Source organism: Manis pentadactyla, chromosome 4 (genome assembly GCF_030020395.1).
Source record: "Manis pentadactyla isolate mManPen7 chromosome 4, mManPen7.hap1, whole genome shotgun sequence".
Classification (NCBI taxonomy): Eukaryota; Metazoa; Chordata; class Mammalia; order Pholidota; family Manidae; genus Manis; species Manis pentadactyla.
Genome location: NC_080022.1, coordinates 108282891 through 108306664, shown reverse-complemented (window position 1 = coordinate 108306664; position 23774 = coordinate 108282891).

Here is a 23774-nt window from a genome sequence, read left to right as displayed (position 1 = left end):
AGGCAAAGGCACCACAAAAAGAAGAAAATTACAGACCAATATCTCTGATGAACATAGAAGCAAAAATACTCAACAAAAATATTAGCAAACTGAATTAAAAAATACATCAAAAAGATCATCCATCATGATCAAGTAGGATTTATTCCAGGGATGCAAGGATGGTACAACATTCGAAAATCCATCAACATCATCCATTACATCATCAAAAAGAAGGACAAAAACCACATGATCATCTCTATAGACGATGAAAAAGTATTTGACCAAATTCAACATTCATTCATGATTAAAACTCTCAACAAAATGGGTATAGAGGGCAAGTACCTCAACATAATAAAGGCCATATGTGACAAACCCACAGCCAACATCATACTTAACAGCAAGAAGCTGAAAGCCTTTCCTTTAAGATTGGAAACAAGACAAGAATGCCCAGTCTCCCCACTGTTATTCAACATAGTACTGGAGGTCCTAGCCACGGCAATCAGACAAACACAAAGAAATAAAAGGCATCCAGATTGGTAAGGAAGAAGTCAAACTGTCACTGTTTGCAGATGACATGATATTGTACATAAAAACCCCTAAAGAATCCACTCCAAAACTACTAGAACTGATATCTGAATTCAGCAAAGTTGCAGGATACAAAATTAATACACAGAAATCTGTGGCATTCCTATACACTAACAATGAACTAGCAGAGAGAGAAATCAGGAAAACAATTCCATTCATAATTGCATCAAAAAGAATAAAATACCTAGGAATAAACCTAACCAAGGAAGTGAAAGACCTATACTCTGAAAACTACAAGATACTCATGAGAGAAATTAAGGAAGATACCAATAAATGGAAACACATCCTGTGTTCATGGATAGGAAGAATTAATATTGTCAAAATGGCCATCCTGCCTAAAGCAATCTATAGATTCAATGCAATTCCTATCAAAATACCAACAGCATTCTTCAATGAACTAGAGAAAATCATTCTAAAATTCATATGGAACCACAAAAGACTTCAAATAGCCAAAGCAATTCTGAGAAGGAAGAATAAAGCTGGGGACATTATGCTCCCCAACTTCAAGCTCTACTACAAAGCCACAGTAATCAAGACAATTTGGTACTGTCACAAGAACAGACCCATAGACCAATGGAACAGACTAGAGAGCCCTGATATAAACCCAACCATATATGGTCAATTAATATATGACAAAGGAGCCATGGACATACAATGGGGAATTGACAGCCTCTTCAACAGCTGGTGTTGGCAAACCTGGACAGTTACATGCAAGAGAATGAAACTGGATTATTGTTTAACCCATACACAGAAGTAAAATCGAAATGGATCAAAGACCTGAATGTAAGTCATGAAACCATAAAACACTTAGAAGACAACATAGGCAAAAATCTCCTGAATATAACCATGAGCAACATCTTCCTGAACCCATCTCCTTGAGAAAGGGAAAAGCAAAAATGAACTCATGGGACTACATCAAATTGAAAATTTTTGTACGGCAAAGGACATCATCAACAAAAAAAGGTATCCTACAGTATGGGAGAATATATTTGTAAATGACATATCCGACAAGGGTTAACATCCAAAATATATAAAGAACTTAAACACCTCAACACCCAAAAAGCAAATAACCCGATTAACAAATGGGCAGAGGATATGCAGAAGCAGTTCTCCAAAGAAGAAATTCAGATGGCCAACAGACACATGAAAAGATGCTCCTCATCACTAATTATCACGGAAATGCAAATTAAAACCACAATGAGATATCACCTCACACCAGTAAGGATAGCCAGCATCGAAAAGACTAAGAACAACAAATGCTAGCGAGGATGTGGAGAAAGGGCAACCCTCCTACACTGCTAGTGGGAATGTAAGCTAGTTCAACCATTGTGAAAAGCAATATGGAGATTCCTCAAAAAACTAAAAATAGAAATACCATGTGACCCCAAATCCCACTCCTTGGAATATACCAAAAAGTACAACTTCTCAGATTCAAAAAGACATATGCACCCATATGTTCATCACAGCACTATTTACAATAGCCAAGATATGGAAGCAACCTAAATGTCCATCAGTAGATGAATGGATAAAGGAGATGTGGTACATATATACAATGGAATACTATTCAGCCATAAGAAAGAAACAAATCCTACCATTTGCAACACCATGGATGGAGCTGGAGGACATTATGCTCAGTGAAATAAGCCAGGCGGAGAAAGACAAATGCCAAATGATTTCCCTCATTTGTGGAGTATAACAACGAAGCAAAACTGAAGGAACAAAATGGCAGCAGACTCCGAGACTCCAAGAATGAACTAGTGGTTACCAAAGGGGAGGGGTGTGGGAGGGCGGGTGGGGAGAGAGGGAGAAGGGGACTGAGGGGTATTATGTTTAGTACACATGGTATGGGGGATCACTGGAAGAACAGTGTAGCACAGAGAAGGCACATAGTGGACCTCTGGCATCTTGCTGCACTGATGGACAGTGACTGCATTGGGATATGGGTGGGGACTTGATAATATGGGTAAATGTAACCACATTTTTTTAAATGTGAAACCTTCATAAGAGTGTATATCAACCATGCCTTAATAAAAAAGATCAGCTAATGAATACTTGTCTCGTTCTTTCTTAAAAGCAGTAATTTATTATGGGTTTCTTAATGGAAATGTGAGTTCTTTAAGCACTGTTAACTGATTGTCGTTGACTCCATTTTCTTAACTAAACAGTGGACAGTGTGAAGAATAAATACAATTAGGTATCAGTGAATAAACTAAGTTCCCTAGTTCACAAATAAAGCATAGTCCTGAACATGGAATATAGATTCCATTAAAATTTAGGTCTGTAATTGATACTCAAAAGACGCATATCCTGATTTTATGCATAGGAGACAGACCCAGAGAAATGAAGTCACTTTTTTCACATCCCAGTTAGTAAATGTCAGCTGAAACTTGCATTGCCTTGTAGTCTGATTTATGAGTACTGCATTTCCATGAGAGAACAAGCTAAGAATGCTACAAGGAAGTGCTTATTTCAAAACAGGCATTTTCTCTTTTCCAAAAACTAGAATGTATGGCAGATTTTCGTCCTGTTGATCGTACAAGAAAATTTGGGCCTGATTTGTCCATTCTTCCAAGTCAGAGCAACAGAAGGGTCTGGGTTTAGGAGGAGGTTGTCCTGCACGGCCTCATCCAGCCAACGGCCTGGGCCACAGCTCTGCAGGGGAAGAGACCGTCCCCAAGCCCCACCCTGCTGTCTGTATCCCAAGTAATTGTGTGTGTGTGTGTGTTTAAGGAGCTGTAGGAGAGGGCAGTGCATACTCTTTCAGCTGTACACCCGGGCACTTTTCCTGATCCTCTACCTTTTACTATTCCTAATGCTACCATCCTGGCATGGCCTTCTGAATCGTGTGTTCATCTCTCCTTAGAACTCATGGCCTTCAAACTCATCTCCACCAACAAAAATGCTGCGTGAAGAAAGACCTGGGGATGGAGACAGAGTTTCCCCAGCTGCGGTCCGGTACACCCAAGCGCCACACCTCTATTTCCAGGCAGCTCCTCCCGGTCTCTCCTCCCCCCGCCTTCACCACCAGTCCTGTCACCACCACCACCCCGACCCCCCGGTTCCCTCCAGCCTGCTCCAGGCTACTGTCACTGGGCGCCCACCCGTCCCAGGCGGCGGGGGCTCCAGCCGCTGGGGAGGTTCTCCCGCCCAGGGCGCAGCGCCGCCACTCCGGCGCAGTCGGCAGCCGGCGGGGCCCCAGCGTCGCTCTCACCTCGGCCAGGGTGCGGCCGCCGCCGCCGCCCTTCCCGCCCGGGAGACTGCCGCCAGGACTGCGGGGCTCGCACTGCGTCCCCGGCCCAGGAAGGCGCCCGGTGCGCCCGGCGGGACGCGTGGCTGCAGCAGGGCCCGCTGTCCGCCCCGCTCCTGGATTTCCCGGGCCTGGCCACGCCAGTCCTAGTTACGGGGCTAGCTCGGGGTTCCTGCGGTCTGCCCGCACTGCCAGGGCGCATCCTCTGGGCGTGGGTGAGCGGTCCAGTCCAGCTGCCGTCGCTGTGCTGGGGGCCCGGGAGGACCAGACGCCCTCCGCGGCTGCCTCTCCCGCCTGCTCCGCTGCAGTCCCTCTCCCGCACACCCCCGCCACCGCCTGCTCACCCTCTGCCATCAGCCCGTTCTCTCTCTCCACTCACTAGCTCAGCCGGGAGATCTTTCCGTTCCCAGACCTCGCTCTTTTTTGTCCGCTCCATTGTCACCATCCTCAATATTCAATCTCACAAAGTTTCTTTTTTATTTTTTCTTTCTCGTGCCGTATTTTCCTCCTCCCCCATCCTAGTCAGTCATCCTGTTATATTTTATATTACCCTTTCCTCAGAATCGGTACTTACCCAGGTTAAATAACTATGCTCTTTTCTCCCTCTTTTTGCCTCTTTTAAAATCTTCTCTCTCAATTTTTCCTTTACTTATTGTAAAAACCTTTCTCTTTAACAACTTGAACTTTTTTATCAGTTGAGACTTTTTAATTGATATTTTTCATAAAGAGCCTAAAGTTTATATAGTTTGGTATCCATCATCAAGTCCCAGGAATGTTTTCATGGTTTAGAAAAAATGTTCATCCATTAAATAAATCCTCCACTAAATGTCCCTTCTGAAAACTCTTTTATTCCACAGAATATAAGGTTTATCTCTGTAGTTGTCACTATAGATCCCAAGGTTCATGGGCAGTAGTCACTACACTCAGTGTGAACAAAGCTGAACCGTCCTTAATTCAATTTTCCTCCCAAAATCTGCTGTTCAGTTCTTTGTTTTTTTAACTGCAACATTACCTTCTACTCAGTTGCCCAAGCCCTAAACCTGGCAAAGAGACATCTCTCTCACTCATCTGTCTCATCCAGTCTTTAATTCTACTTCTTTACTATTTATTTATCTTTATGTTGTTCCTGTTATCATGATTCCAACTGCCTCCAAAAATGACACTATCAGGCATCTCATTCTTTTTCTCACACTTTCTAACCTAATCTACATCTTTACCTCTCTTTCTTTTTTTTTCCTCCTAATCTATTTTACCTGGGTAATTTACCCTACCACTGTCATCTAACCTAAGAAATTGTTATTATCTTTTGTTGTCTTTATATCTTTCACCTCCTCTTCTCCATTATCTCCATCCTCACCCTATAAAAATAATCAAGTTTCCTCATCCCTAAAATGAAGTACTTCCCCCTCTAACTACCACAGTATCTCTCACTTCCCTTCCTAGCCAACTTGCTTAAATACACTGTATTCATATGATGTCGTACTCCTGACTTCTATTCATTCTTTGCCACTTAATTATCTGCAATCAGGTTTCTGTGTTACTTGGGTGAAGCTACCCTACTAGCCGACCCAAAGACTTGGTTTTTCCCACAGATAAGTAGTAGATTTTATCTAATACACAAATTAAAATGAAGGGGTTTCTTAATTAAGAGACAGTATGACATCTTTCTTAGTTGAAGCAGATAAACAGTTAAGTGAAATTACTGCAACCCCAAAATCTGAGAAGTGCTGGGACTTCCGGTTCCAACCAAGATGGAGAAGCATGTTGCAGACTAGTCCTCCCCCTGCCTTGGCAGGGGCAGGGAGGCAGTGAAATAGAATAAAATATATAAATATAGAAAAGTAGAAAGAAAAAAAAACCCTCTTCAAAGACATTGAAGAGTAACCAAAGCAGGCAGGACTGAATCTACGATCCCTGAGAGAAGAGAAGCACATGAGGTAAGCTCCAAAATTCACCCTGGGATTTTTCTCCCAACAGAATTTTCAAGATCAGTTGCTAGACTATAAAGGCCGAGTAAAAGGTGGCAATATTACTAGGCTGAAAAGTCAAGGGTCAAAATTCAGGGCTGCCAAAGTGGTTGGGACTTGAAGGAGAACCCCAGAGGGAGAATGTCTAAGAAGTAGCTCAATAATCTAGGAATAATTATAATTCCCCTTAAGATAGCGACCAGTTCCTAAACCCATGCACAAAGCATACCAGAAAAGAGCCATTTTGGAGGCTGAGTTAAGTAGAGATTTTGGCTCCAACATAAGTTGGACTTCAAGCCTCTCCAAGATAGACACCCAGGGCTTTCCAATGAGACCCTCAAAAAGCCATATTCTTAGAGCAAGGGTAATACAGTACTGAAATAGAATAGATATAATGAAGTTTAAAAACAGTCTTTACAGGATCACAGTGAGCTGCCAGTATTCAGTCTGCTTTCTGGAACAAAACTTAACTGTTTGGAGGTAGATTGCATTACCCAGAGCCTCCATAATTTTTTCATCCACATTGTTGAGGAACCAATGTAAAATTAAGAGGCATACGTGAGGAAGTCGGGGTTCCTATGGCCAGGATCCTCACTGAACTTAAACCACCTGATGATGTGACTGGCCTGTTGCTAGGCTACCGCTTCCCCACCTTTAGGCAATAAGCTATTATTGCACTATATAGAGAGCTTGGCCTAGTGCTCTGGACAGACGCAGAGACGCTAGTGCTTGACCTACTGCCAGGAGAACAAGCCAAGTAATAAACCCTTTCACCCCAAAGAACGTTTTGCTGACAATTTCTTTGGTCACATTTAATCGATAGCGAACTTGCCAAGGGCTGAAAACCATTGGCAAGACAATTAGCAAAATTCGGCAGGGTTCATTGTTGACCAAGGAAAAAGACAGGCTGCCCTTATGGGAGAGGTGCTTCAGTGGGCTGCCCCTGTGAATGGGGAGACAGTGGATTGTCCCCCAATCGGTATGTGGTCTGAGGTGGCTTGCCTCCTAGAGGACTGGGCCCCACCCCAGAAATGGAGGCAAGTGGAGGTGACACCTGAGACTGTAGGGGTGGCCCTTTGTATAGTAAGTAGATCCTTTGAGAAGCAGAGTGCCTGTGAGGCAGCGGGGACTGTGGGTTGGCTGCTTCTCACAGCATTAAAAAGGTCTACAGAAGAGATCAAGAAATGGTGGCATGAGAACACGAACTGCAAACTAATGTGGACTCCCTGAAGAAGGAAATGGCACTGATGCGAGAGGAGACAGTACGAGAACACTGGCAGCAAGGTGCCACTGGAGAGGTAAACAATTCTTTACAGAACGAGACAGCAGTGCTGCCACATTTTCTGAAGGAGGAAGAGGCCATCAAAGAAAAAGACAAACTCCTGAAGGAAGCACAGGCAGAGGTGGCACGAGAACACAGCTGTGAATCATTGAGGTGAAGGTAAGAGAGCTGCTGAAGATTGAGGTAGCATTACTGTGAGGCACAGTAGAAAAGGTAAAGGTTGTAACAGAGGAGGCACTCGGGGGAGGGGAGAGAAAGGTGCCATCAACCCCAGAAATGGAGGAGCTGGGGAAGGATGAAGGGGTGGTGCCGGAGGCACTGGCCCCTCCTGTATTGAAAGCACGCCCAGTGGTTGTAAAGAAAATAAAGACCCAGGAGCTGAAAGTTCCCTAAGGAGAAAAGTAGCCCCCTCCCCAGGTCGTGGTGCACTCTATGGTCCGCCCCTATACTCAGGCTGAGCTGGTGGATTTGGGCTCCCGGTTTAGGCAGACGCCCTCGGAGTTAATATCAGCTTGGCTCCTGCATCTGTGGGACTTAGGGGTGGATGGAATTGTTCTGTCGGGATCAGAGATGGGAGACCTGTCTTCCCTGACAGTGCAGCTTGCCTTGAGGCAGTGATTACAAAATGCACATCAGACCCCAGGGAGTCACTCCCTCCTCGATTGGCTTATGGCTGCACTTTGTGCTGTGTGGCCCAATCTGGGTGATCTGCCATCCTCTCTTGCTAGATGGCAGACATATGCTGAGCTCCAACAGGTGCTACGAGAGCTAGGCATAAGAAATGCCATCTAGGAGGGGCGGAAGATGGCGGCGTGAGTAGAGCAGCGGAAATCTCCTCCCAAAACAACATATATCTATGAAAATATAACAAAGACAACCCTTCCTAGAATAAAGACCAGAGGACACAGGACAATATCCAGACCATATCCGCACCTGAGAGAACCCAGCGCCTCGCGAAGGGGGCAAGATACAAGCCCAGGCCCAGCGGGAGCCGAGCGCCCCTCCCCCCAGCTCCCAGCGGGAGAAGAGCAGGCAGAGCGGGAGGGAGACGGAGCCCAGGACTGCCGAGCACCCAGCCCCCCCATCCGGGCCAGAGTGCAGGGCGCTCGATACTAGGAAAAGAGGGCAGCAAGAACAGTGAGCAGGCACTGGAGGCTGGGCGACAGAGGACATAAGAAAAGCGCACGACCATTTTTTTTTTTTTGCTTTTTTGCTGTTTTGTTTTGGCGAGCGCTTTTTGGAAGTCTTAAAGGGATAGGGACCCCAATACTAGGGAAACAGGGCAGAAAGACCGGTGAGCAGAGGCCTGAGGCTGGCACCGGAGAATAAAGAAAAACGAACGACCACCCCTTTTTTTTTTTTTTTTTTATTAAAAACTTTTTTTTTTTTAAATTAAAAAATTTTTTTTTCTTATTTTTTTTGTGGTGGTCGTTGTTTTGTTTTGGCGGGTGCTTTTTGGAAGTCTTAAAGGGGCAGGGCGGGTCACTTAATCCAGAGGTAGGGAATCCGGGATCTCTGGGCACCCTAAACCCTGGGCTGCAGGGAGCAGGAAGGCCCCTTACGGAGATAAATAGCCTCCCAGCAGCTCCTGCTCCAACGCGACTCCACCATTTTGGAGTAGCTGCCCGAGCCAGGCCACGCCCACAGCAACAGCAGAGATTAACTCCATAGCAGCCGGGCAGGAAGCAGAAACCCTGTCTGCGCGCAGCTGCGCAGCACAAGCCACTAGAAGTCGCTGTTCTGCCAGGAGAGGAGGGCCACAAACCAACAAGAAGGGAAGTTCTTCCAGCCGTCACTCGTCCCAGTTCTGCAGACTATTCCTATCACCATGAAAATGCAAAGCTACAGGCAGACAAAGATCACAGAGACAACACCAGAGAAGGAGACAGACCTAACCAGTCTTCCTGAAAAAGAATTCAAAATAAGAATCATAAACATGCTGACAGAGATGCAGAGAAATACGCAAGAGAAATGGGATGAAGCACGGAAGGAGATCACAGATGCCAGAAAGGAGATCGCAGAAATGAAACAAACTCTGGAAGGGTTTATAAGCAGAATGGATAGAATGCAAGAGGCCATTGATGGAATTGAAATCAGAGAACAGGAACGCATAGAAGCTGACATAGAGAGAGACAAAAGGATCTCCAGGAATGAAACAATATTAAGAGAACTGTGTGACCAATCCAGAAGGAACAATATCCGTATTATAGGGGTCCCAGAAGAAGAAGAGAGAGGAAAAGAGATGGAAAGTATCTTAGAAGAAATAATTGCTGAAAACTTCCCCACACTGGGGGAGGAAGTAATTGAACAGAACACGGAAATACACAGAACCCAAAACAGAAAGGATCCAAGAAGGACAACACCAAGAAACATAATAATTAAAATGGCAAAGATCAAGGACAAGGAAAGAGTGTTAAAGGCAGCTAGAGAGAAAAAGGTCACCTATAAAGGGAAACCCATCAGGCTAACGTCAGATTTCTCAACAGAAACTTTACATGCCAGAAGAGAATGGCATGATATATTTAATACAATGAAACAGAAGGGCCTTGAACCAAGGATACTGTATCCAGCATGACTATCATTCAAATATGACGGTGGGATTAAACAATTCCCAGACAAACAAAAGCTGAGGGAATTTGCTTTCCACAAACCACCAGTACAGAACATCTTACAGGGACTGCTCTAGATGGGAGCACTCCTAGAAAGAGCACAGCACAAAACACCCAACATATGAAGAATCGAGGAGGAGGAACAAGAAGGGAGAGAAGAAAAGAATCTCCAGACAGTGTATATAACAGCTCAATAAGTGAGCTAAGTTAAGCAGTAAGATACTAAAGAGGCTAACCTTGAACCTTTGGTAACCACGAATTTAAAGCCTGCAATGGCAATAAGTACATATCTTTCAATAGTCACCCTAAATGTTAATGGGTTGAATGCACCAATCAAAAGACACAGAGTAACAGAGTGGATAAAAAAGCAAGACCCATCTATATGCTGCTTACAAGAAACTCACCTCAAACCCAAAGACATGTACAGACTAAAAGTCAAGGGATGGAAAAACATATTTCAAGCAAACAACAGTGAGAAGAAAGCAGGGGTTGCAGTACTAATATCAGACAAAATAGACTTCAAAACAAAGAAAGTAACAAGAGATAAAGAAGGACACTACATAATGATAAAGGGCTCAGTCAAACAAGAGGATATAACCATTCTAAATATATATGCACCCAACACAGGAGCACCAGAATATGTGAAACAAATACTAACAGAAATAAAGGGGGATATAGACTGCAATGCATTCATTCTAGGAGACTTCAACACACCACTCACCTCAAAGGATAGATCCACTGGGCAGAAAATAAGTAAGGAAACGGAAGCACTGAACAACACAGTAGAGCAGATGGACCTAATAGACATCTATAGAACTCTACATCCAAAAGCAGCGGGATATACATTCTTCTCAAGTGCACATGGAACATTCTCCAGAATAGACCACATACTAGGCCACAAAAAGAGCCTCAGAAAATTCCAAAAGATTGAAATCCTACCAACCAACTTTTCAGACCACAAAGGCATAAAACTAGAAATAAACTGTACAAAGAAAGCAAAGAGGCTCACAAACACATGGAGGCTTAACAACACGCTCCTAAATAATCAATGGATCAATGACCAAATCAAAATGGAGATCCATCAATATATGGAAACAAATGACAACAACAACACTAAGCCCCAACTTCTGTGGGACGCAGCAAAAGCAGTCTTAAGAGGAAAGTATATAGCAATCCAAGCATATTTAAAAAAGGAAGAGCAATCCCAAATGAATCGTCTAATGTCACAATTATTGAAATTGGAAAAAGAAGAACAGATGAGGCCTAAGGTCAGCAGAAGGAGGGACATAATAAAGATCAGAGAAGAAATAAATAAAATTGAGAAGAATAAAACAATAGCAAAAATCAATGAAACCAAGAGCTGGTTCTTTGAGAAAATAAACAAAATAGATAAGCCTCTAGCCAGACTTATTAAGAGAAAAGAGAGTCAACACAAATCAACAGTATCAGAAACGAGAAAGGAAAAATCACGACGGACCCCACGGAAATGCAAAGAATTATTGAAGAATACTATGAAAACCTATATGCTAACAAGCTGGGAAACCTAGGAGAAATGGACAACTTCCTAGAAAAATATAACCTTCCAAGATTGACCCAGGAAGAAACAGAAAATCTAAACAGACCAATTACCAGCAACGAAATTGAAGCGGTAATCAGAAAACTACCAAAGAACAAAACCCCCGGGCCAGATGGATTTACCTCGGAATTTTATCAGACATACAGGGAAGACAAAATACCCATTCTCCTTAAAGTTATCCAAAAAATAGAGGAGGAGGGGATACTCCCAAACTCATTCTATGAAGCTAACATCACCCTAATACCAAAACCAGGCAAAGACCCCACCAAAAAAGAAAACTACAGACCAATATCCCTGATGAACGTAGATGCAAAAATACTCAACAAAATATTAGCAAACCGAATTCAAAAATACATCAAAAGGATCATACACCATGACCAAGTGGGATTCATCCCAGGGATGCAAGGGTGGTACAACATTCGAAAGTCCATCAACATCATCCACCACATCAACAAAAAGAAAGACAAAAACCACATGATCATCTCCATAGATGCTGAAAAACATTTGACAAAGTTCAACATCCATTCATGTTAAAAACTCTCAGCAAAATGGGAATAGAGGGCAAGTACCTCAACATAATAAAGGCCATCTATGATAAACCCACAGCCAACATTATATTGAACAGCGAGAAGCTGAAAGCATTTCCTCTGAGATCGGGAACTAGACAGGGATGCCCACTCTCTCCACTGTTATTTAACATAGTACTGGAGGTCCTAGCCACGGCAATCAGACAAAATAAAGAAATACAAGGAATCCAGATTGGTAAAGAAGAAGTTAAACTGTCACTATTTGCAGATGACATGATACTGTACATAAAAAACCCTAAAGACTCCACCCAAAAACTACTAGAACTGATATCGGAATACAGCAAAGTTGCAGGATACAAAATCAACACACAGAAATCTGTGGCTTTCCTGTATACTAACAATGAACCAACAGAAAGAGAAATCAGGAAAACTACTCCATTCAAAATTCGATCAAAAAAAATAAAATACCTAGGAATAAACCTAACCAAAGAAGTGAAAGACTTATACTCTGAAAACTACAAGTCACTCTTAAGAGAAATTAAAGGGGACACTAACAGATGGAAACTCATCCCATGCTCGTGGCTAGGAAGAATTAATATCGTCAAAATGGCCATCCTGCCCAAAGCAATATACAGATTTGATGCAATCCCTATGAAACTACCAGCAACATTCTTCAATGAACTGAAACAAATAATTCAAAAATTCATATGGAAACACCAAAAACCCCGAATAGCCAAAGCAATCCTGAGAAAGAAGAATAAAGTAGGGGGGATCTCACTCCCCAACTTCAAGCTCTACTATAAAGCCATAGTAATCAAGACAATTTGGTACTGGCACAAGAGCAGAGCCACAGACCAATGGAACAGACTAGAGAATCCAGACATTAACCCAGACATATATGGTCAATTAATATTTGATAAAGGAGCCATGGACATACAATGGTGAAATGACAGTCTCTTCAACAGGTGGTGCTGGCAAAACTGGACAGCTACATGTAGGAGAATGAAACTGGACCATTGTCTAACCCCATATACAAAAGTAAATTAAAATGGATCAAAGACCTGAATGTAAGTCATGAAACCATTAAACTCTTGGAAGAAAACATAGGCAAAAACCTCTTAGACATAAACATGAGTGACCTCTTCTTGAACATATCTCCCCGGGCAAGGAAAACAACAGCAAAAATGAGTAAGTGGGACTATAGTAAGCTGAAAAGCTTCTGTACAGCAAAAGACACCATCAATAGAACAAGAAGGATCCCTACAGTATGGGAGAATATATTTGAAAATGACACATCCGATAAAGGCTTGACGTCCAGAATATATAAGGAGCTCACACTCCTCAACAAACAAAAAACAAATAACCCAATTAAAAAATGGGCAGAGGAACTGAAGAGACAGTTCTCCAAAAAAGAAATACAGATGGCCAACAGACACATGAAAAGGTGCTCCACATCGCTAATTATCAGAGAAATGCAAATTAAAACTACAATGAGGTATCACCTCACACCAGTAAGGATGGCTGCCATCCAAAAGACAAACAACAACAAATGTTGGCGAGGCTGTGGAGAAAGGGGAACCCTCCTACACTGCTGGTGGGAATGTAAGTTAGTTCAACCATTGTGGAAAGCAGTATGGAGGTACATCAAAATGCTCAAAACAGACTTACCATTTGACCCAGGAATTGCACTCCTAGGAATTTACCCTAAGAACGCAGCAATCAAGTTTGAGAAAGACAGATGCACCCCTATGTTTATTGCAGCACTATTTACAATAGCCAAGAATTGGAAGCAACCTAAATGTCCATCAATAGATGAATGGATAAAGAAGATGTGGTACATATACACAATGGAATACTACTCAGCCATAAGAAAAGGGCAAATCCAATCATTTGCAGCAACATGGATGGAGCTGGAAGGTATTATGCTCAGTGAAACAAGCCAAGCAGAGAAAGAGAAATACCAAATGATTTCACTTATCTGTGGAATATAAGAACAAAGGAAAAACTGAAAGAACAAAACAGCAGCAGAATCACAGAACTCAAGAATGGACTAACAGATACCAAAGGGAAAGGGACTGGGGAGGATGGGTGGGTAGGGAGGGATAAGGGGGGGAGAAGTAGGGGGGTATTAAGATTAACATGCATGGGGGGGTAGGAGAAAAGGGATGGCTGTACAACACAGAGAAGGCAAGTAGTGATTCTACAACATTTTGCTATGCTGATGGACAATGACTGTAAAGGGGTTTATAGGGGAGACCTGGTATAGGGGAGAGCCTAGTAAGCATAATATTCGTCATGTAAGTGTAGATTAGTGATACCAAAAACAAAGAAAAAAAAAAAGGGCAGTTCCTGTGTGGTAACCTCCAACGAGTTCTACACAAGGGTATAAAGGGCATATAAAAGTGTAGGCAAAGGGTCTGTTTGTGTTTATACAGAGGATCAAAGCCTAATTGGGCTACCCCGAAAATGAACTAAGATACGATATGAAAAAGAACTTCCAACATCAGCACTCTCTGGAAGACTCATGCCAGAAGATGATCATCAAAAAACCCCAACAAAGATCCACGCACTGCTACAGCTGTAGATGCACTCATCCCACCCGTTCCTGGACTTGCCATGGGAATGTGGAAGGAGATATCTAAGCTGGCCTGTGCATACAGTAAAACAACAAATTTGACTGGATCTATACTGTTGGAACTCAACCAAGAATTTGGAGAAGTGCAAATTGTAGCGCTCCAAAGTCTTACAACTACAGAGTATTTACTGTTAAAAGAACATATGGCATGTGAACAGTCCCCAGGAATGGGTTGTTTTAATTTGTCTGATTTCTCTCAGACTGTTCAAGTTCAGTTGGACAATATACACCATGTCATAGATAAGTTTTCACAAATGCCTAAGGTGCCTAACTGGTTTACTTGGTTTCACTGGAGATGGCTGGTAATTACAGATATGCTTTGGTTATGTAACTATACTCCTATTATGTTAATGTGTGTGCGCAATTTAAGTAGTAGCTTAAAACCTATTCATGCTGAAGTTACTCTACAAGAAGATATGCCAAAGAAATAATCAATCTTCCCATGTTTTCTTCCGTCTGCTACTTCTATAGCTTTTCTTCTTCCTTCCTAATTAAAACCCTTAAATAGAATTCGTGCCTCGTATCAAATTTACCGAGTATCATAATTCTTCCAAGTGGTAAAGATACCTCAAGACAAATGCTGGGCATAGAAGCCACAGGGCATAAATATGCAAAGATGTAAAAAGCTAACCTTTTCAAACAATAAGGCTTCTCTCTCACTTACCAACTTCACATTTCCCTGTATGGCCCCGGAAGATGACTGGTTAGCCAGAGACGGGTAAGATTCCTCAAGGGAGGAACAACCTAAGACAGGCACAGTCGCAGGGGGGCCATCAGGTGAGAAATTGGGGATCAACAGAGGTGAGGCTTAGAACCTCACCCCCCCTGTTCTGAGAGAAATCTTCTGCATACGTGGATGTTTTATTGCCCTTGTCTAGCTTGGATTAACACATAGTCTACAGGCACACACCTGATCATCTACATTTGCTCTCTTATAACACTTAACTATGTTTTCTACCTTTATCTTGTATCTACCTACCACTTCAGCATTTTATTAAAAATAATAATAATAAAGAGAGAAATGTGGTATCCACACATAAATCAAGTATAAAAACCAAATGAGTATTCATATTTGAACTGACTGTTTAGAGTTCATAATGCATGAGCAAAACTGAAAGTTTCTGTGATGACTGCCCTTGTGCTGTTCACTATGTAACTTATTCATTATGTAAGAATTTGTTCTCCATGTAAGAACTTGTTTGTTATGCCTCAGAAGATTGGAGACTGATGAAAATTAGGCTTGGGGTGAATTAATGATTGTGCATTGAGCATTGACTCCCCTATACAGAATTTTATTGTCGTTAACAACCATTTGATCAATAAATATGAGAGATGCCCTCACAAAAAAAAAAAAAAAAAAAAGGACAGACTTCCAATGGTAAAATAAATAAGTAACCGGGATGTAATGTTTAGCATAAGCAATATAGTCAAGATATTGTAACAGCTTGGTAGGGCGATAGCTGGAACCTCGAATTATGTATATAAATGTTCTACCACTGTGTTGTACACTTGAAACTAATGTAATGTAATACTGTGCGTCAACTACCCTTCAATAAAAAATAATTATTTAAAATAAAAAAAATAATAAAATAAAATAAAAATAAAAGTAAAAAAAAAAAAAAAAGAAATGCCATCTATAGTCCAGACAATTATGGCCCAGATGAAGAGGTTTTCACTACTGGGATGAGAAATATTGTACTTCAAACGGCTCCTACATCCCTCTTTGGGTCTCTAGTGTCCATTCTTTCCCCTCACTTAGGGCAGTCCATAAGTGAGGTGACACGTACAGTAGCAGACTTAGGAGAGGCAGAGTCAATGAGAATCCGGAAAGAAATAAGACCTGTAACTCACAAGAAGAATTTACAGGGCTCTATGAAGGTTATGAGAACCCAGATGTGGGTTGATTTAATATGGGCAGGAGCAGATGGGAGGAAATTAGATGGGAAGTCAAATAGGGTCTTACTAGAGCTATGGCAACAGCTGAAACCAGAGCAGCAGTTCCAGCCATTAAGACCAAAGAGGCAGAGGTCAGAGAGAGAGCCACGAGTCTGACCTGTGTGTTTGCAAGACTTCCTGCTGGAAAGCATTATCCATTGGTCCCCAGTGAACATACAACGTGTCCTGGCTCTGGTGGACACAGGGGCTGAATGTTCACTGATTCATGGTAACCCTGACGGTTCCCAGGACCCCCACTATCATAGATGGATATGGGGGGAAGGCTATCAGAGTGAAAAAAGCCCAAATCCCTTTGGGAATAGGGTGTCTACCCCCAAAAGAGTATACTGTGTATATCTCTTCCATCCCTGAGTATATTTGGGGGATGGATATCCTACAGCGCCTATGGTTGCAGACCACTGCAGGTGAGTTCAGACTGAGAGTACATGTGGTGAAGGCAGTTCTGAGGGGTCATGCTAGGCACCCACCCATAGCTTTGCCTGTGCCTTGGTGGGTGACTGATACTAAACAATACAAACTGCCTGAATGGCATAAAGAGATTGGAGAAACTCTCCAGGAGCTGGAAAAGGTGGGTATTATAAAGCCCACCCATAGTCCTTTCAATTCCCCAGTGTGGCCAGTAAAAAAGCCAGATGGCTCCTGGCATATGACTGTGGATTACAGAGAACTGAATAAAGTCATAGCCCCTATGCATGCTGCTGTCCCCTCTAATGCAGGCTTGATGGATACCCTCAGCCATGAACTAGGAACATACCATTATGTGGTAAATCTTGCTAATGCCTTCTTTTCCATTGACATTGAGCAGGAAAGTCAGGAACAGTTTGCCTTCACGTGGGAAGGACGGCAATGGACGTTCACCATCTTTCCACAGGGATACCTCCACAGCGCCACCATGTGTCATGGACTTGTAGCCCAGGACTTGGCTACATGGGAGAAACCACCAATGGTGTGGCTGTACCATTGTATTGATGACGTCATGCTCACGTCTGATTCTCTTTAAGATCTAGGAGGTGCAGCACCTAGACTGCTGCAACATCTATGGGAGAAAGGATGGGCTGTGAACAGCACCAAGGTTCAGGGACCTGGTTTGTCTGTCAAATTCTTGGGGGTCGTCTGGTCAGGTAAGACCAAAGTTATACCAGAAACAGTTATAGATAAAGTCCAGGCCCTTTCTCCCCCTACAACTGTAGCATTGCTACAGGAGTTTCTGGATCTTCTAGGCTACTGGTGAGTGCTTATCCCACACTTGGCACAAATTCTGAAGCCCTTATCCAGTTGATACGAAAGGGTGTCAGGTGGGACTGGGATAATACAAGTGCATCTTCCTTTACTACTGCAAAACAGACATTCAAGGCCGTGCCAGCCTTGAGTGTGATAGACCCATCAAGGTGAGCTGGATGTTCATGTGACTGAAGATGGTTATGGCTGGGGTGTCTAGCAGTGCCTTGAATGAACTCGCCAACCTATTGGATTCTGGTCGCAACTCTGGAAAGTGGCAGAGATATGATATACTTTGATAGAAAAACAACTGGCTGCCATGTATCACGCCTTGCTGGCTACAGGACCCATCACTGGAATGGCCCCAGTAAAGATAATAACCACCTATCCCATCTTGGGGTGGGAACAAGACTGGACCCAAAAGCTAAGGAGTGGTGTGGCACAAACACCCCACACTAGCCAAGTGGGGTGCTTACCTACATCAGTGTAGTGCCGTCTCTAGTAGCCCCTTGAGTGAAGAACTCCAATGCTTATTGGGGCTGGTGACATATACTAATGAAAAGCAGGAAGAACTTGCTTTTGAACCATTAGTACCAGAGAGTCCCTGTCAGGATGGAAGAACCCCTATACCCAAAGATGCATGGTATACAGATGACTCCAGCCATGGGCAGCCCCCAAAATGGAGGGCCATAGCTTTCCATCCTAAGACTGAGACAGTATGGATGGAAGATGGTGAGGGGAAGAGCAGTCAATGGGCAGAGTTGCGGGCTGTGTGGCTTGTGATCAGCCAGGAGCCCTCCCCTATAGTTGTCTGCACTGACAGCTGAGCTGTCTATTGGGGCTTGACCCTGTGGCTACCAACCTGGAACCATATCAACTGGCTGGTTGGTCACTGACCCCTTTGGGGGCAAGAATTGTGGCAAGACATATGGGCCTGTAGTCAGACTAAGATAATTACAGTATACCATGTGACAGGTCATTTGCCACTGGCATCCTCAAGAAATGATGAAGCAGATAAATCGCCCAGATACGGTGGTTAGAAGGAAAGCCTGCCTCAGATGTAGCCCAATGGTTACATCAGCATTTGTTGCATGCACAGCAACAGACAATGTGGGCTGTAGCCCATTGGTGGGGCTTGCCTTTGACCATCGAAGAAGTTAGTAGAGCCCAGCAGGAGTGTGTTGTGTGCTCCAAAAGGGACTTACACCGAGTTCTACAGCAACATGGGACAATAGCTAAGGGGCATGTATCCCTTGTCAGGTGGCAGATAGACTATATTGGGCCTCTACCTGTGTCAGAAGGATATCGGTATGCGATGACATGTGGATACAGCTACTGGACTTCTGGTTGCTTTTCCTACCTGTTGTGCAGAGCAGCAGATGACCAAAAGAGGCCTGGAGTGTTTCTTTGCCGCCAATGGCTGATCACAGGTAATTGAGAGTGATCAGGGCACCCATTTTACTGGACATACACTGTAAGAATGGGTGCAACAGCTGGGAATCAAATGGAAGTTTCATGTGCCATACAATCCTACTGCAGCAGGCATGATAGAGAGGCACAATGGCTTGTTAAAATCCAGACTAAAATCAGATACCAATAGTCTGCAGGGATGGTCAGTCCACTTATGAACTGTGCTATGGCATTTGAACGAGAGACCCCGAAAGGGAGCCCTGAGCCCCGTAGACATGTTAACATGTATGGCTGCCTCCCCTATACAACTGCAAGTACAAACCAAGGAAGAATCACTGAAGCCAAGGTTTGGCCACCAGAATAACATCTTGCTGTCAGCACCAACTGCACTGAACCCCAGAGACTCCATTGAGTGAAAGTGGCCTTGGACTTTTCGACACATGGACCAATGACGCTGGCTCTCCTGGCACCTTGGGGACAAGGCCTGAAAGCTGGCCTCCTGTGTATTCCTGGAATAACAGCAGAGTGGCTGCCAAAGGTCACAGTAGTATATCTTGAATGGCCAGAAGGTAGGAGCATCTTACCAGGGAGTTTTGTTTTATCATTATGGCCAGTGCATGCACCTCCAGTAGCACTATATATAGACCCTTCAGTAACCCCCATGGGGAAGGGAGTAAAAGTATGGTATACTAGACCTGGAAGGGACCCCCTTCCTGCTACAGTCCTATCACAGGACCACCCTCTTGCATGCATCCTACCTGATGGACAAGATTTGCCTATGTTGGTGGCATTAAAACATGTGTCTTTTCACCCCTAAAGTCTCTGTGGACTGGGAACTTCCTCTGGCTTGAGGATTATTATAATTTTTGTTATCTGTACCAAAATCTTGCTGTATCTTAATTTTTATTATCTCTAAGTAGTTGTTATCCTCTGTTGCTACTGTGGAATCTGGTGACAGTTCTCCAGCTTTCTTGCACAGGGACCATTGTGGAAGATTGAAAGTGTGTAGATTTTAAGGCGAGAATCCTGGAGGGGTGGAGTGTGGGGAAGTTGGGGTTCCTATGGCCAGGATCCTCACTGAACTTAAACCACCTGATGATGTAACTGGCCTGTTGCTAAGCTACTGCTTCCACACCTGTAGGCAATAAGCCATTATTGTGCTATATAGCGAGCTCGGCCCAGTACTCTGGGCCGAGGCAGAGAGGCTAGTGCTCCACCCACCGCCGGGAGAACAAGCTGGGTAATAAACCCTTTCACCCCAAAGAACATTTTGCTGTTAAATTCTTTGGTCACATTGACTCCATAGCGAACTTGCCTAGGGCTGAAACCCATTGGCAAGACAGCATAATAAAATCAAATCCAAATGACTAAACACTAAGGGAAAAGTCAATAAAAACAGGCCCAGATATTAGAGATGATAGGATTTCAAATAACTATGGCTAATGAGTTTAAGAAAATTGAGGAAAAGATGGGCAAAGATGAAAAGATGGATGATTTATTTCAATATAGAATTGGAATCTATTTAAAAAATCACATGAACATTCTAAATATAAAAGTTATAATAACTGGATATTATAAACCCATTGGATCTGTTTAACAGCAGTCTAAGCAAGAGAAATTAGGTTTGGTGAGGTGGATGTTAGGTCAATAGAAAAAAGAATAGAGCATAACAGATGTGTGAATACAGTCAAAAGGTATATAATAAATGTGTGATTGCATTCCCTGAAAGACAGGAGATAGAATATGGGCTAGAAGCAATATTCAAGGAGATAAAGACCAAGAACTTTCTAAAACTAATTAAAGACATTCACTTCTCAGATTCCAGATGTTCAGCCAACCCCAAGTAGAATAGATGACTGCTATTCCTCAGCAATATTAAAAGCAATTTCAATTCAGAAATTTGTTGCAGTCAATTCTTCAGTAGGAACAAATGGGGAAATCTTGACCAGGAGGCAAGTTTTTAGGCCTAATCAATTTATAGTGTTTTATGCAGTGGCAAAGTCACTGTGTAAAGGCTGAAAATGAACACACATGATAATTACGTCACTAAACAGAGCCTGAACTCAAATCAGCCCTTTAGTGCCAAAAAAAAGAGGAGGTTCAAAGGGGAATGGAAATGAATACGTTTGATTATGCTGAAGAAAAATCAAAATCAGCAAGCTCATTAAACCATAGTTAGTAACTAAACTGAGAAGGACAACCTGTAAATTTCTAAATTTTGTAACAAGACAGGAACATCTCAAATGTCCTGCCTGGAAAAAGGTAACAATTTGCATGTGTGATTTCCACCTCCACCTGCCACATATTAAGCACAGTACCACAAACAATTGAAACTATGTTTCTAAGTCATTAGGTTCAGATAAAGGATTAAATTGGTTAGCCAGAGAAGGTAAAATTTAAAGGTTTTCTCTTTTTCCACTCTTGATAATTAATTCCAGCTATGATGTTTGGAAATAGCTATGTGGATCTAAATTTTCCAAGTATTACACTGGGTTCTGATGACATCATTTTGTTTGTTTGGGTAGCTCTATGGACTTGGAATTGACTTTTTAAAAAAGACGTTTGGTTTTAATATTAAGTGTTCTATTATATTTTGGATTGTTTGAAAGACAGGCATCAGAAATTTTTTTTTCAGAGAAAGAGTAGTTGTCTTCCCAATGGGTTTCAGTCCCAGGCAAATTTGCTATGGATTCAGTGTGACCAAAGAAAATGACAGCAAAACGTTCTTGGGGTGAAAGGGCTATACCCATCTTTATTTCCAGATGGCAGGTCAGTCACTAAAATCCCATTCACTCAGAGTGAGTCTGTATGCAGCAAGCCAGTCTCTGCCTCTGGGCCCCTCTGTCCGCACAGCTGTCCCACAGAGCCGTCCTCTCTGCACAGTCGTCCTGCACAGCCGTCCTCTGGGCCTCTGCTCTCCCTGCCACCATGTCATGCCCAGAGCACTGGGCAGAGCTCTTTTTATAGAGTCAGCAGCCATGTATTGCCCACAGGTGTGCAGTGAGCTAGTCAACCACAGCCAGGTGAGAATCCTGGCCACAGGAACTCATTTTGTCCACAGTAGTTTAATTACAACAGTACTAGTAATGAAATACTGATAAGATCATCCTTTCAAATTTTCCCTTTTAATTATAATCCTAAATCTTTTTTGCCCTTCATTTAACTTTTATTTAAGTATCATTGATATACAATCTTATGAAGGTTTTACATGAACAACACTCGTTTCAACATTCACCCATATTATTAAGTCCTCACACCGCACCCCCTACTCCATTGCACTCACTATCACCATAGTAAGATACTGTATAGTGATTACTTGAGACATCAGAAAATTTTCAATTCAACTTGAAGATACTACAGAAATTTCCTAGTAAAAATAGTCCAGGCTATAGCTAATGAAAGGATACTATCAATTAAGATACTACCAATATGTACCTGATTAAGAATCACTGCTGGCTGAGACTGAGTAGATTAAGTAATTGGAAAACAATGATTTTTGCATTTTAATTTCTTTAAGGAAATTTAAGGAATCTGGATTTTTCTATGGGATTTCACTTACAAATGGAAAGAGATTTAGTCTCCTAGTTTTATTTCTGTCCCAGAAATTTCATAATGAAAAAGAATGATAATCCTAATTTGAAATATATACTGAATGTATAATTTTAGTGTCTTTCTCCTGAATTTAATTTCATTACATAATTTTTAGTGTACTATACTAGGTAACATAAGAGGTTAATAGTTTAACCTGGTAAATGGAATAGGAAATAGTAATTCTCGGGCCTTCAGACTTGGACTCGATCTAACCACCGCTGGCTTTCCTGGATCTCCAGCTTGCATATTGCCATTCTCATATGTATGTAGTGTAGTGGTATCTTATTTTTGTTGTATTTGCTCTAACCTAATGACATATAATGTTGACCATCTTCCCATGTGCTTATTTGTCATCTGTATATCTTTGGTGAGATGTCTGTTCAGATCTTCTGCCCATTTTTAACTGAGTTCTTTTCTTATTGCTGAATTCTGTGTTGTTTGTATATTTTGGGTAACAATCATGTATCAGATATGTACTTTGCAAATATTTTCCTCGAGTCTGTAGCTCGTCTTCTCATTCTCTTGACAGTGTCTTTCATAGAGCATAGGTTTCTTATAAAAATCAACTGCAGGTCAATTTATCAATTCTTTCTTTCATGGCTTCTATCTGTATTATATCTAAAAAATTATTGCCAAACCTAAGATCATCTAGATTTTTCTCCCATGTTATCCTGTAGGCATTTTATAGTTTTGCATTTACATTTAGGTCTATGACCCATTTTGAGTAAATTTTTGTGAAAGGTATAGGGTCTGTATCTACATTCATTATTTTGCATGTGAAGTTCAGTTGTTCCAGCACCATTTATTGAAAAGATTCTCTTTCCTCCATTGATTTGCAAATAATGTGGCAAAAAACACAGGTGTGCATGTATCTTTTCAAATCAGAGGTTTTGTTTCTTTGGGTAAATTCCTAGGAGTGGAATTACTGGATTATATAGTATTTCTATTTTTAGTTGTTTGAGGAAGCTCCACACTGCTTTCCATAGCCGCTGCACCAATATATATTCCAACCAACAGTGTAGGGGGGTTCCCTTTCTCTACATCCTCATCAATACTTGTTATTTCTTGTCTTTTGGATAATGGCAATTCTAATTGGTGTGAGGTGGTATCTGTGTTTTTGGTTTTGATTTGCACTTCTCTGATGATTAGCGATGTGGAGCATCTTTTCATGTGCCTGTTGGCTATCTACATT